The sequence below is a fragment of the Amblyomma americanum genome, chromosome 2, assembly GCF_052857255.1.
Source record: "Amblyomma americanum isolate KBUSLIRL-KWMA chromosome 2, ASM5285725v1, whole genome shotgun sequence".
NCBI classification, from domain to species: domain Eukaryota; kingdom Metazoa; phylum Arthropoda; class Arachnida; order Ixodida; family Ixodidae; genus Amblyomma; species Amblyomma americanum.
The window spans coordinates 148,607,061-148,621,986 of NC_135498.1; the positions used below are offsets into that span (position 1 = coordinate 148,607,061).

The 14,926-nt window shown below is 48.9% G+C and overlaps 1 protein-coding gene and 1 long non-coding RNA gene across 12 annotated transcripts in view; one reads left to right on the forward strand and one right to left on the reverse strand.

Annotated features, from left to right (window-relative positions):
• Nucleotides 1-14,926, reverse strand: part of LOC144121892 (monocarboxylate transporter 13-like) — a 206,454-nt gene that overhangs the window by 78,847 nt on the left and 112,681 nt on the right. The gene's annotated exons all lie outside the window — the stretch shown is intronic.
• Nucleotides 4,565-6,741, forward strand: LOC144119161 (uncharacterized). The gene is made up of 2 exons (XR_013312277.1): nucleotides 4,565-4,859; nucleotides 6,546-6,741. It is a non-coding gene; the product is annotated as an uncharacterized LOC144119161 (long non-coding RNA).

Genomic DNA, 14,926 nt, shown 5'->3' on the forward strand with positions numbered 1-14,926 from the left:
GGCTTTCAGTGCGGCATAATTTTAAACGGACACTGAGGATAACTCCACCGAATGTTTACTCTTAGTACGATTTAATCACTTAGCTTTCTGTGGCTACGCTTTCGTTCGGTCAGCATCAAAAGCCGCACTTAATGCAGAGAAACCTAAAGTTGAAGGTGAAATATATTCCCTATTCTCAATTGAAATTCGCGACTTGGATAATTACGTCCGGAAAGTAATGGGCATCTCTAGTCCCAAATGGATGGCAATGTATGGATGGTAGGATCACAGGCCTGCAGTATCAGAGCTCTTTCTGCAAGCGCAGCCCCTGAACTCAGCGCATTGGTCTTCTGAGATAAAGTACGCCGTGATCGCTGCAAAGAAGTGGATTACAGTGCTGTCTATAAACAGAGGTCTGAAAGCAAAGCATTAGAAGTCATCGAAATAGGCTTGTGAAATAAGGTACTCCTTCACAGCTACCTTAAAGTAGATAACGGTGTGGTCTATCATCAGAGGCTTGAAAATAAATCACTTGAAACTATCCCACTTGGCTTGGGAAATAAAGGACTCCGCAATCGGTAAAGAGAAGTGGATGACGGTGTGGTCAATCATCGGAGCCCTGAAAGCAAAGCAACTGATGTCATCACAATTGGGGTGTGAAATAAACGACTCCGTGATCGCTGGCGGGAAGTGGGTGACGGTGTGCTCTGTCGTCAGAGTTCTGAATGCAAAACATCTGAACTCATCGCAGCTGGCGAGTGTAGTCAAATACTCTGTGATCACTGAAGGGAATTGAACGACGGTACGCTATATCATCACAGGTCTGAAAGCAAAGCGCCATGAAGTCATCAGAATGGACTTGAGAACAACGCCCTGGCGCTGCTAAACTTTCACTTCGTTTTCCAGCACTGCGTATCTTGTAGGAGCTGCCTTTCCAAAAAAAGTAGTTTCTTCGTCATTACAGCGCGCTCATTAATCAATATAGGCCGGCTTTTAATGAAGAAATTGAGGTTCAATGAAGAAACCCTGCGAGATTTTCTACGTTAGTTTCATAGCCGCTACTCAGCTCCGGTGCATCACCACTGGTGGGCCCCGTTTTTTGTAGGGAGCCGATGGCGGTGCAGTTTCCCATCCTCATCGAACACATTCTGCAGCGCCATCACGAGCCGGACTCGGGGCTGCGACGAGTTTGCTGTGCCGCAAGCGGTGCAATTGAACGAGCCGCTTTTGGATTGCGCGGATCGAAAGTTCTTTGCTTCTTTTCTTTTCCAACTTTTCGAAACGAAAAGTTGTCTCTCCTAAGCAACGCAGCCCTTATAGACGGTGACGAACATAGTCCAGAGAGTTTCATTAATTCATCATTGCATCAGAGAACGAGGCATTCTCTGTGCCGGCAAAGTATTGATTTACTGCGACGGTAACACACGATCACTCGAATAAAACATTTTCACCGCTCAATAAAATTTATGGGTTTAAGAGAGAAAAGCAGCGAGATGGCGCCACATGTACAAAATAATTAATGAATGAAATGTGGGTTGTTTCTCATAACGCTGCAATTTCATCTCTGCGACACCCAAATGATTGTTGAAAATTCTCTTCTGGCATCTTCTGTTTCTTATTGTTTTAAATCCCACTGTAACTGGTCAGATGATCGCATGAAACACCGGTCGGATGCAGGCGACGCGCTGTATTCGGCGGGAGTTAAGCCTAGAGAACTTTAGAAAGTTAAATAATAAGTAAGTCGGCGGGGAGCCACAGACTGAATGTCCAAGCATCTCCTGATAACCCATTACACGAATTACCCAACATGTTGGCTGTGCATAAAGAAGACAAGAAAAAAAAGAGAGAAAATACAATGGAAGCTAACGAAGATATCGCAAAAATGAACGAACGAATGAACGAACGAACGAACGAACGAATGAACGAGCGAACGAGCGAACGAACGACGAACGAACGAACGAACGAACGATTAAGATACCTCCTACTCCCACCGTGACAACGACATCATTCAATCTGTCGGAAGCCCCTAATAGGTAGCTATACGGGTGCGAAAATACAGGATAGACACCACACTCGTAGGTGGCGCGAAGAATTCCGTTGAAAGGAACCCCGATTAAATCACGAACCCCCTCCCCCCCCCCCCCCCCCCACCAAAAAAAAAGCGAAACCCAAATAATCACTATCTCCCTGTCACGACAGCTGGGCTGACAGGCAATCGCTGCGGCAACCGGTTCCTCCGCCTGCCTCTCTTGTGCGCATATTCGGGACACCACCATCGCTCGGCAATAACCCGCCGTTGCACAACCGCTGTTCCGCACAGGCTGGTAAGTTGCGCGCGCTATTTCAGGGCTAGCCTGCAATGTCGACGACAGTGCGTCCGTATAATACGCTTCGTGCCACTCCATAATACATGTAATACACTGCATTTGCACGTGCCATGACACCATGACCCTGCCCCCCTTGCGCTGCACGCCACCCCTTTAGATACCCCCTGAGCTGGACTTCGTAATTTCTGCTGGCTCGCATTTCTTTCCTCCCTCACCATGTTCCCCTCCCGTAACCTTATCATTTTCCTACGTACACCTCTGTTCTATAGACCAACACCGATCTGAGACGTCAGCTAGATGCGGTAGAGCTGCTTCCAACGGCTGGAAGGACCGGTGAAATCTGTGTGTGAAAAGTAGGCTTAACTCCCACAGAAATACATGGCAGCAAAATATTTCAAAGCAGTTTCCCGATTTCTCAGTGACCTGTGATGTCCTCACTTTGCGCAGAATCATTTTAGAGCAGGTTTTGAAAGTATGAAGTGTAATTTCGGAGGCGATGTATGTTTAAAACACCTACAGAAGGGAGCACGAGCCTTAGAATTAAATGTTAGGAAAACTTTCATAAAACCTTTTCTCATTTCAAAGAGTACTCAACGAGGCGGCTGCTTGTTATTAGTCGGCGAACGCTTTGAAGAAGAGCGTGGCAAAGTACGCTTCGTCATTTCGAAGCTGTCTTCGTAAAACGCCACGATAAATCTGCGTTTTGAGGCCAAACATAACATTAATAGGCGCGCTGTCCCCTGGTTGCTTGCTAGATTCGCGCAAGCTTCTCGTGTAGTCCGACGTGCTGCCACGTATGCTGCATTTGCTTATCAATACAGTGGTTTAAACTAGGCAGACTAGCTATCTCTACATGAAAAAGCAGTTTTCAAATGTCATGAAGCACAGGACAGAACCGTGCCAGACGGCAGCGCAGAGGATACACGAGGCCGCCTCCGCGGCCTATGTAACGTAATCACGGTCTCCTAGAGTGCGCAGTTTGTTTCTCGTTTTTTTTTAGGACTGTCTTAAATGTAAACCCATGATGTCTAATTACAACGGCAGTGCTTCTGAGGAATAAAGCAGCATGTCGGACTACATGCGAAGCTTGCGTGATTCGGGAGCATGTTCGGCTTCGCAAAAACACATTTTTCGAGGAGTTTTACAAAGATTGCTTGAAAATAACGTAGCTTGCTTTGCCACACTCTTCTTGAAAGCACTCGCCAACTATTAACAGCTGCCTCCATGAGTGCTATGTGAAGCCAGAAACATAATCCTTAAAATTTTGTTTATTTGCATTTCTTCTGGCCACGCTCAAGTTCCATACCTGCAGTCGGGTGTCACTCCCATGCATAGCTTTTTTAAATATAGAACGCCTTCGAAATGGCGCAACATACTTTCAGAGCCCGTTTTAGGATGGATTTGGCTGTTCTGCACGAAGCGATTACATCATAGGTGCACTGCGAAATCAGAAAACTGCTATCAAAACTTTTGCTTTGATGTATTTTCGCTAAGACAACTCCCCCCCCCCCCGTTAAAACTGTCTGGCGGAAACCCACGGTTGGTTCATAAACACGGTGTTGGTCTATATCATAAGCTGCAAAGCCACGCTCTGGACTCGACGCCGCAATAAGCGCCGATTCCTTTCCATGTCTGCGAAGGCTTCGATAAATTTCTGCGGGTTCATTTTGTAGCCTCGTGCCCGTATGCTCCTATATTTGGAAATGAACCTAATTTAGGCACTCTGTATTTTTGAAAAAAAAAACATCTTCACACCTTAAATGGTGCTGTAAAAAGAGGCTGTTCGGTGTTTCTTTGTGGAGCCTCTCTAGAGCTTCGTGTACCGACACCCACAAGAGTTCAATGAGAAAATAAACTGATACAAAAATTGAAAGCAAAGGTGTCGGGCGCGCGGCCTTATCGCATCCTAACGTAGCCGGAAGAAACGGCCGCCGCGGTTATGTGCGTGTACGCGCGGGCGATTCGGCGCGCCCAAGAAACAGCCGGCGCTTTGTGTTTCAGTGTGTCTGCTTGCCGCTCAGCGGCGAGGGACAAGAAACACCCCCCCCCCCCCCCCGAACAGCAGTTACGGGGGCATCCTCCGATAAGACCAAGGTCTGCGCGCCGCCGAACCAGCTCAAGATGCCTTCCCAGGGAGCCCACCGAAGGGAGCAACGGGGAGGCAAGGACGAGAGAGGGCAAGCTGGAAATGAGGGCCGGGAAGAGAGGAGAGGCGACCAAGAAGCACTGGACAGACGGGTCGTGGATGCCGAGACGATAGGCCGCATCCCGACGGCAGAGTGGTGTCACCGCAGTGGTGAATAGATGTGAATAAATTAGGCACTGTGTAATCGGAATGTTCGGTGTGGTCTGGCTCAATCGGGCGGAGAGGAAAACAAAATAGAAGAGAGAGGGAGGAACCTGCCTGACTGGCACAGTCGGCAGCATCTCCCGACGGGAAGCGGACCGGCCATGGGACTCATCGAGAAGGCAACAAAGGACCCAGGGCTGAGCGACCATGCGACCATCTCGGGCGTGGACCAGCAGGCCAAGCCATTTCCTACAGTGAAGCAGGTTGGTGTCTTGTAGGTCATTCCGCTGGGCACTGTAACAGTCGTGTGAGCGGGGAGGACGGGAACAGAGGAGTAGGGGGGAGGCAGATGGAGCTGGTTGCGAACGCCGAGGTAGCACGCGTCAGCTGAGGGTCAGGGTTGTCTTTCGCCGATGAGATGGCGTAGTTAGAACCAGTATTGTCGACTGAAATACGAGAGAGAGGTACGAGAGAGAGGTCGGGGAGGCGGTGGACGGTGTAATACAAGAGGGGGTGCGTCCGGAGAATGGGGCGGGCATCGCGGAGCATTTCGAGGTATGCCAGAGAGCGGTAGAGGCAGTCAGCAGACCGGAAGGTTCGAGTAGCGGCACTGAGCTCGCAATTGTGAGAGAGGAGGTAGGCCAGAGAGCGATACTGGAAAGCTCGAGTGGTGACAAGGCGGCCGCGATCGAAAAACAGGAGACAGGTGTCACGTGTCAGAGGAACGCTCTGATGATATGATGGAAACTGATGAAAAGTTTGGCAGTGGAACTCTCTGTGCTGAAGCGAGCAGGCTAGAATCCGGGGATGATGCGGTCATCGAGGATGTCAGACCTCCGGAGCGGTGGGAAGGGGCAACCGCCGTGTCAGAAATGGTGACTGCACTGAAGGAGGATAGTGACAACAAAGAGGAGCGTGCAGACGCAGCTGCGGCTCTAACGGTCACCGCAGTAGACCAAACCAGTAGTGCTGATGCTGAAAGAGGGTACCGCAGGCATACAAGTGCCCCAGAGCTCGAAAAGCCCAGACGCGAGCAAACTGGCGGCGCTACGTCGAGGGAGACTGGCGAACGCACGAGAGTCCGCGCTCATGATGCGGTAGCAGGTGAAGTTTTGCTTGACCTTGGAGGCGAGGTCGCGGGCCGACCGTGTGTGCAAATGGCGTCGCGGGAGTCGCAACAAATGAAAACGACGCGACTGGCTAATGAGCCTGAGTGGGCAAGTCACCAGGGCGGCGGAAAGACTAAGCTGTGCTTCGCAGAAAGGTCTGTGGGGAGAACGCGCGGTCAAAATTGTAACGAGTGTCAGATGGCGCCCTGTCACAGGCCGTACGACAGAGGACGGCCAATTGCACTAATCGTCAGGAGGTACGCGCCGTGGCAGATGACCAGTAAGGGCGATTGCATTGAACCGACTGACCGCCCTCCGCCGCAGGGAGTTTAGAGCACGCCTTGGCGTTCGAGGTGGCAATTGTGCGCAGGAGATATACACGCCAACGTTGATGAGCTGCCGACGCCTATAGCACCAGCTCCATTGGTAAGAGGAGCGGGGTGAAAGGGGTAACGTTGTTTTCTAGTCCTTTGTTTTAATGGTGTCGTAGTGCCCGGGGGAGGATCGCGGAACACCAGCCGCGCGCTGTTGTGGTGTGAAGTGTGATCCGTTCCGTGGACGCACACATCACAGTGGCGGTGGAAGTGTCGTGCGCGCGGCCTTATTGCATCCTAACGTAGCCGGAAGAAACGGCCGCCACGGATATGTGCGTGTACGTGCGGGCGATTCGCCGCGCCCAAGAAACAGCCGGCGCTTTGTGTTCCTATGTGTGTGCTTGCCGCTCAGCGGCGACGGACTAGAGACCTCCCCGAACAGCAGTTAAGGGGGCATCATCCGATAAGACCAAGGTCTGTGCGCCGCCTCCGTAACGACGGGAACCAGCTCAAGATGCCTTCCCAGGGAACCGACCGATGGCAGCAGCTGGGAAGCACGGACGAGAGAGGGCAAGCTGGAAAGGAGGACCGGGAGAGAGGAGAGACGACCAAGAAGGACTGGAGAGACGGGTCGTGGATGCCGAGACGAGAGGCCGCATCCCGACGGCAGAGTGGTGGCACCGCAATTGTGAATAGATGTAAATAAATTAGGCACTGTGTAATCGGAATGTTCGGTGTGGTCTGGCTGAATCGGGAGGAGAGGAAAACAAAATAGAGGAGGGAGGAAGGAACCTGCCTGACTAATGGCTTTACAACATCGCCGTCCGGTAGGTCAGCTTTATGTTGAAGCCATTCATTTCATGGCTGCAACAACAAGCTGCTACGAAATTAAGCCTTTTTGTGACTTTTGTGCTCGAGGCGCTTTAGCGGGCGCCTCTAAGGCGTTTACTATATGAGCGCATTGGATACAATAACGACCTATCCAAGGCACGTGAAGCTGTCTTAAAATTAGGAGAACTATTCTACAAAACGGCCCTGTCCTAGTTTGCCACACCATGTAGCCATTGCTAAAAGTCCGTATGCCCACGCTTGTTCACGAGGCATGTAGGTATTACTCCCCACGTTTTTTTTTCTGTTGTTGCATAAACACTGCGATGGCACTTGCCAAAAGTGGCATCCGGTTGTAGCACGATCGGCCACAGTGAAAAGCCCGTCGCAAAAGCCCCGCGGCAGTAATACTGCGTCGCGGAAACCCTGGCAGCATTTTTACCGACATAGTCCCCGCGGCCCAAAAGCCCCGTACCATAAAGTCAGTGCCAAAAATCCGCGTACGCAATTCCCGTTCTCAGTGTGTTCTATCGGTAGTCTCCCAAAACGGTGGCTCAGTGGTTAACGCGCTCGTCTACTGAGCTGTAGTACCCGGATTTGAACTCGAGCATGGCGGCAAAGTTTCAATGGAGACTAAACTCAAAAGGCGCCCGTGCGCTATGCGATGTCAGCGCACGTTAAAGATTCCCAGGTGGTCGAGATTATTCCGGAGCCCTCCACTACGGCACCCCCTTCTTCCTTACTTCTTTTACTCCCATCTCTATCCCTTCCCCTAGGGCGCAGTTCAGGTGTCCACCGAGATAAGACAGTTACGGCGTCATTTCCTTTCCTCAAAAACCAATTTTCATGTCATTTACATTTGTATCGGTAATCACTCAGCCAATAATTATCAATTCCACTGTCTTTTACGACCTAACATCACAGGAAGAGGCAATGAAAGAGACCTAAACTAGGGACAACGAAAGTCGGTATGTTAATTTGTCTCCGCTCCGGGCATGGAGAACATGTTTCACGAAACAAGCTTTTAGAAATAAAACAGTCCTGTCATCACCATCACCATCACAACAATAAACCCTGATAGAAATAAAAATAAAATATTGAAACGACCCAAAGGACGTTCAAATGACCCGCCATTAGGTGCGTGGAGGCCGGTCTGAAAAACTTGAATGGCATACCAAAGGAGACACTAGTTTACCTAGAAGGTATGTGTCCCAAAATGTTTCACTAGTGGGCTTGTTTAATTACACACCGGCGACTTTGAAACAAAAAGAGCCCACAGTGGCGCAGCGCATTGTGGGCTTGGGGCAACGAAGACGGGGCGATTGTCTCGCGAGCTTCTGGACTCAGGGTTTTTCAACACGGCTCATTTAGGTCGACACATATTACACAGCGTTCCTGACATCGGATATTTCTGCGTACTTTGGTTTGGGGTAGATGGTTCACAGCTGTAGATGATGTCAGGACGGCGCGAAAGCCTTGTTCACCCTGAACAGGCTTCCGTGTGGAAGTCGAAGCCTATCTATCATCTGGACTACACCTTTTTGGTCGGCGCTTCTTTACTTTCACACACCGAAACCACCGAGGAAAAATCATCTGACCCTGAACAATTAGGCTATTTCATTGGTAAAGGCGGAACCCTGCGCCGGCGGACGCGGCCGGCGAGGGAAGGGAGACCAGAGACAACTTGGGAGAGGGTCGTCATACCTATGCTGTGGACAGGAAGGCTTCTTAGTGGGTTTCACGATGCGCCCTGCGCCGGCCATTTTGGCGTAGCGAAAATGCTCAGGCGGGTGAAATGGTTCTACATTTTGGAGTGGCATGCGAGAGTATGATAGAGAAAACAGCGCGAAGTGCCATTCCTGTCTAGAATGAAAAACACTTAAGGGTCGCAGACCAGCGCCAATTCAGACGTTCCCTGAGGTTTCGGCTCCCTTCGAGCGGACACAAGTCCAGCTTTCTCGGACAAAAAATTTGAAAAAGAAAATATCTCAGATGCTGTTATGGAAATATTGAAGGTAATGGTCCAATTTTCTCACAGGTAACAAAATCTTTCTTTTAAAGCGCTTCCATAGATCGCATCAAACAGTTAAGACTCAAAGAAAACCAGTGAAGAACTCTTTTGACAGTAGCAAAACGTTAATAGAAAATAAATGTAAGACTGCCATCGGGTGACCTGTGGGTATATTAGTTGTTGTAGTGAAATCTTACATTCTATGAAGAAATTGCGTTCATAAAAGGTTTCCCGCTCAAAAATTCTTTTTGTCCAGAACTGCTGGGTGTGAGTATGGGCATAGTCACGCCATTGCCCACGACTACTTCTGGAAACAGGTGCATCACCTTTCTAAATAGGCGGAAGCGATGGCAATCCCAGATCGAAAGGCACACGTGGTTGCACGAGCGTTTGTCGAACATATCGTTCTCCGACATGGACCTCCAAGGCAACTCTTGACAGAACGAGAACCCAACTTCGTGTCGCAGGCAATGAGGAAAGTGTGCGAGCTGCTTAAGATAAATAAGAAGCAGAGACAGCACGCATGCCATCCTGCTTGCAACGGCGCGGAGGAGCGACTACACCAAACCGTGACCGGATTCCTGTCCCATTTTTTTTTTCGCGCGACCAGCGCGACTGGGTCTCCAATATGCGATGTTTGCATATCATTCCGAAGCGCGCGAAAGCACAGGCGACACGTCATTCTTCCTGCAGTACGGCAGAGACCCAGACCAGCCCGGTGAAGTTCCAAAGGGTCCCCGTCGCGTCCTATACACGTTACCTGACGACTATAAGGTGGGGATGGAATCGTGATTGCAGGTTGCAAGGCGCATCACAAGGACTGCATTACTGAAACTGCCGAAGAGAAGGAGAGAGACGCACGATCGCGGTGCCAGAGACGCACCGTTCCATAGGGTGAACAGCGTGGGCATCGAGAACTGCCAAGGGCAGACAGGGTTCGATTCAATTCCTTTATTTTATCATATACATGGAAGGAGCTCTTTGGAAAAAAGCGGCTAGAGGCAGCTTGACTGGGCCCAAGAGACCACAACAAGGTAGGGCAGCATGAAGTTCACTCAATGTACATTGCAAATACAGGAGAGACACCGCTTGAAATTTCAATATGGGGCGCGAAATTTCAATATCAAGTTATACATGTCAGAAAATCAATATACGAAGACATATTGCATACATGGAAACGAGAAAAAAGGAAAAATAGTTTATACATGATTAAAAAAGAACAGTAACATAAAACACAACAAAATCAATATCCTAAGTAATAACATGCAATACAGTGTTTAAGTGTTGATCTCATAATATATTAAAGAATTGATGCCTCAACTGGTTTATCGTAGGCTTAGTGTGAAATATGTATGTGTTTAGAACTGAAGGTAAATTAAGTTTTAGTGACTGATGTTTATAGTTACTTCGAAAGCGCGGAATGTAACAGTTATTAGTGCTTCTGGTAGAAACGATATGTTCATGGCGCTGTAGTGATGCGGTTGAAATGAGAAATTCATGAAATGGGCTATTTAAAGAATAAAACATACGTAAAATCCCGAAGCCGTACAAAGATGTCATGGTATTATTTTATAGGTTGCAAACAAGTGGCCATTGTGTGAGAGGTATGGGTGATTTCCGATGTAGTGGATGAGTCTTTTCTGGATTTTGATAATTTTGTGCTTGTTTGTAGCGGTATTGGTGCCCCAGACAAGACTGGAATAATTGATGTGGGACGCAAATAACGCGTGATAGAGTTTGTTTTTATATTTGCGTCGGGAGGAACGTTCGGCAGCGTGAGATCGCCCCAGCTGTTGTGGAAGTGCTTTTGCATATGTTCTCAACATGCATGTCCCAGTTCAAGTTACTATTAAACATGACTCCAAGTATTTTATGCGCTTCTAAGATTTCAATATTCTTTGCATTATAAATTATTGGATGATTAACCTGAAATGTTTTATTTTTTTGCTCTGAAAACGATAATTTTGGTTTTAGATTGACTAAGTTTCAATCCGTTGGATTGTGCCCATAAGGATAATTTTAAAAGAACGTTTTCACATTGCTTTATTAACTTACCTACATCTCGCCCCGGTATCAGTATTGAACAATCATCGGCGTATATGATAAACTTCACTGATTTGCCGATGAAGACAATATCATTGATAAAAACCTGACATTAGCTAGAAAACTCCAGACAAAGTGGAGAGGACAATGTGAGGTTGTCGAGAAGCTTTCTACAGTAACCTTGGAAATCCTATACGTGAACCGACGCGTGATCACGATGCATGCAAATTGCCTCAAGTTGGCACCAGCTCAGTGTTCTCCAAATGAGCGAGGTGAAAGCCAAGATTTAGATGGGGACGACACTCGGGCGGAGCGTGCTGATAGTTCGCAGGAAACGTCCTCTCCTGCATTTGTCCGGCAGGCGCCAAGGGTTAAGGCAGGAATGCCACCTGATCTATTTCATGCGGTCTTGGAAGACGAAGAGCGCAATGCTGCCGCGAAGGCAACACAGCCGAGTCCCAAAGCGCACAAAGGAGCACAGACCTATCCGGTACAACGCATGAATGCTGATTCCAGCTAAGAAAGCGGAAAACTAAATCGGACTTATGGCATTTACCAAGCGAAGTTGGAAAATGGCTCTGTTTTATTGCAACTAATAACAATGCTCATGTTCCTGAGCTAAGACACTGGAGTTGCCAGCTATGTGTTTGTCTCCAAGAAGTAGTACCTTCGCAAGAGAGTGTCAGGTGTTCTATAACCTACTTGGTTTCCTTCCGCTACGCCCTCTGTCCTTTGTTGTTTGTTGGTTCTTGTGGCGCCATGCTGACGCTGAAAGTGGAAGCTCCTTTGCGAAGCTGGTAGTATTTATGTCGTTCAGTTTACTAAATGGAGAGGCTTGGATGCTGAGTTTCATACGTTTATCTGTGCAAGTTTAGTGCTGCTCTGTGATACACCCATTAGTGACTGCCGGAGCATGGTGTTGCGCGAAAAAGCAAATTAGAATCAAAAAGAGCTTTCGTGTCCATCCTACTGTCGAGGCTACTAAGCGGCTTCAGTATATGGGCCTCAAATGTTCGGAGAACCATTTTTCGGTGGGTGAGCGAGTGTGACAGTGCGCTGCCAGTCTCTGGAGGTTCGCAATCTCCGGAGACATCTTCCCTTCGTGGAACCCCTGGACGCGCTCGAACAACAGACTATATGGCGCGAGGAATCTCCTGGTTTTGGGGCCAAGGCTCATTATAGGTCTGAAGGTTGAGAGCCTGGCCGTCATCTTTAAGCATTCAACCGGTCATGCACCCCCCCCCCCCCCCCCCCCGGCAAGAGCGACAGTGGCGCCGGCCAGAGAAAAAAAAGACCGGGCCGGTGGGAAAATGCGGGATAAGACGGAGAATGCAGCCGTCACCGGTGCTGAGAGGAGCGCGAGGAAGACGCTCTAGTCTGTAAAGAGGGATCATGAGAAAAACGAGAAAAAGCCAGTCAGTTTTGGTGACGAGCAAGGCCTGAGACGACACAACTGGTAGTCCGTCCTCCGGCGACTGAAGAGACATAGCCTTCGGCGAAGAAGCAAAGCCTCAGCGAACGAACAAGGTCCACTCCGCCGCCCTTCCGTTCATTCTGACAAAGACGCCGGCGCCAATGCAGCAGCATGTAAGCTTGGTTTTCACAGCCTCTGCATCATGTACTCCTTGATGTGTAATTCTTGAGTATATTTGTTTTGTTCTGAGTCAAACGGTGTCTCCTTGCCTCTCCGTCCCGCTTGGACCCGCGCATAGTGTACCGTATAGTGTTTCAGTGGATCCCCGGACACTGCGGACTCTATGGAAATGAGACCGCCGACGCTGAAGCAAGGAGCGCCTTCAGCAGTGGCCTGCGCACAGCAGTACCGTCCTCTATAGTGGACACAACTTGTCTCCTTTCGGAATTGATGAGGAGGGCGACGGCTAGGTACTGGGCCCTGCCAGACACCCGCCACATCCGCCTTACACGGCTAGATCCGACGATGACCTTTTCAGTTCCTCGCGGAATACCTCACCCTATTGCATGCGTTATCCGTAGACTACGTTTAAACGTGGCATTCACGCGCAAATACTTGCACTTAATAGGACAAGCGGACTCCCCGGAATGTACCACATGTGGCGTGCTAGAGACTATAGAACATGTTTTAGTGGCGTGTCCAGCGTATGCACGTGAAAGACTCATACTCGCATCTGCTCTGAAGCCTATGGACACATCGCTCCTCTCTGAGGATTTGATCCTCGGCGCTTGGCCAGATAGTTTTAGAACTGTAAAGGCAACGCGTGCACTCTCACGCTTTTTGAGCGACACGGACCTTGTCTCGCGTTTGTGATGTCAGAAAGTGTGCCTTGTTTTTTTTTAAAGTAGTTTTTCATCTGCCTCCTCCCATCATCATCGTCCCCCATCGTGACCTCCTTTTATCTCCTCTTCCCGTCCCCCAGAGCAGAGTAGCAGGCCAGGTATTTATTTTTCAGGCCAACCTCTCTGCCTTTTCCTATCAGTAAACCCTCTTTCTCTCTTGGACCCGCGCAGAATGTGGCGTCGTAACGTTTATTACTCGCTTGTGTACCGATAATTATTTTTTATCTGATATGAAAGCCTCGTTCATGTTGCTGTTTGTGCGACTTAAGTTTGTAAACTCCCGCAACCATATCTCTGCGTTTATGCCATTATGCCTTAAGGGCACAACAGCCATTGCAAACAAATAAATACTCGTTAGTCGCTGGCGCAGGAAAAAGGATAATAATGGCCAAATACGCGGCCACCATTTTTGAGAGCGTAGAAGCAAATGAATGCCCATGGCGTGGTAGTAACAAGGCAGGTGCTCTGTTTGGACTGGGCGCCTTTTAACATTTCAGCGCGTGCCCAGCTGACGTTGCGTCAGCTCTGAATTTCCTGTGCCCCTCGTGCTCGGTACTTAAAACGTGCAGAAAAAGCGGCACACTTTCGCGCGCTTCACTGCTTAGCGAACGACTCATAATTCCGTAAAAACTGATATGACGACGTCTACGCGGCTACAAACTCGCCATTGTTCCTAATCGCTTAGGCATTGTCTATCGGTTGCTCCTGAAACCAGCAAGAAGATTGGCTCGCCATTGGGACATCTTTTTCGTTTTTGTCCCCGAACAGCCGGCGTGTGCAGTGTGGTGAAAGAAAAAACGACCGATAAAGGCACAGAATGCACCGGCTCCCAACACGAAGGTTGGCTACACCGGCCCCGTTGCAAATCGTCATGCAAAGCAGGATTGTTATCGCACAAACTGGTGTGGCCGTACGCCGGTAATATGACGTAGTGAAAGAGCTCCGGGTCGCGCCATTCGGCGAAAGCTTTATCTGATAGCATACGCGGTGTCCAGCAAGGCTCCCCTCCCCCCCCCCCCCCCCCCCCTTAATCGTATCGTCGTCCTGTATTCGCTTACCTGAGGTATGCAAGACTTTTCATTGTTAAGCGATATCTGCATGCTTGCAAGAACGCTTGTCTGGGCGAATCCACGTTAGTGCTTCAAGTGAAGGCGCATCCCATGTGTAGTATGCTTATAACTCCAGTGCAGGTAAGTTGCGTGGTCGGGGTGGCGGCGCAGGAACCGGGAAATACTTTGCAATTTTGTGGTGAACGAAAACACTCAAGGCGCGACGACATTTTCGACTTGAAGATCTTTATATAAGTAATACATTTGATTAAACACTGGTTTTCAAGAAAGAAAATGACACAGTAATTCTCGGTCGATGCCAGAACCACGTCGTAAGGCAAGGAAGGAACAAGGGAATGAAAGAAGGAAAAGAGAAAGACGTGCCGTAGGGGAGAGCCCCGTAATAATTTCGACCATCTGGGGATGTTTAACGTGGACTGACATTTTTTTTTAAAATGATCAACACTGCGCTTCCAGACAAATTCTTTTTGCACTCCGTCAATCCCTTCTTTTCTTCTCTTACAGTGTAGTTCAAGCATCGAACCTTTCCTTCCTAATCCTTCTTCAGTTAACGTGCCAGTGCTATACTTGAGTCTTAAGGTGCACCCCTGTTGTCAAGAAATTTGGTTTAATTAAAAACAGCCGGGCGCATTTCTGGGC